The sequence below is a fragment of the Plectropomus leopardus genome, unplaced genomic scaffold (genome assembly GCF_008729295.1).
Source record: "Plectropomus leopardus isolate mb unplaced genomic scaffold, YSFRI_Pleo_2.0 unplaced_scaffold70249, whole genome shotgun sequence".
Lineage (NCBI taxonomy): Eukaryota > Metazoa > Chordata > Actinopteri > Perciformes > Serranidae > Plectropomus > Plectropomus leopardus.
This window is the reverse complement of record NW_024677306.1, coordinates 1-595: the sequence shown is the minus strand read 5'-3', so window position 1 is coordinate 595 and position 595 is coordinate 1. Positions and strand designations below refer to the sequence as shown.

Below are 595 nucleotides of genomic sequence, written 5' to 3'. Positions count from 1 at the left end.
ATTTCGAGTCCAACGCCTTAACCACTCGGCCATCACAGCTGTTTTTCTCACCTTATTTTCATGTTTCTTGAAGATTTACTCACTTGATTTCAAGGTTAACATCTTTGGTTTCGTCCAGACAAATCCTGTGTTTGCCCCATTTGGACCTGTATACTGATCAGTATAGAGTACTGATCAGCTGTGTGATCGTACTCTATACCTGCATCAGTGGAGGGCAGGCCCTGAAACAGATGTCTTTGTATTTGTTGCACTATTAGTTTTCCTGCCTGACCATAGAATCAAGGTTTACACTGTAAGGACACACAATATGGGGAATTTGTAGACCAGATTGATGCCTTTAGCATTTCCAGAAAAGTTTTTGTTCTGCATTCTGACGTGTTTTGACTGTGGCAAGCAACCATCATTTGGTAAACAGGGGTCAACCAACATAGAAAGAAAGTTGTGTTATGATTTGACTACGCTGTGAGCAGGGTTTGAACCTGCGCGGGGAATCCCCATTGGATTTCAAGTCCAACGCCTTAACCTCTCGGCCATCACAGCTATGTAGGTTTCCATTTCATTGTGAGTTTTCTCAGATTTTTACTTTCTAGCCAAA

The 595-nt window shown here is 42.0% G+C and overlaps 1 non-coding gene across 1 annotated transcript; it reads right to left on the bottom strand.

The window, feature by feature from the left end:
- Positions 1–458: 458 nt before the first annotated feature.
- Positions 459–540, bottom strand: trnas-uga. Its single transcript has one exon. It is a non-coding gene; the product is annotated as a tRNA-Ser (tRNA).
- Positions 541–595: the final 55 nt, after the last annotated feature.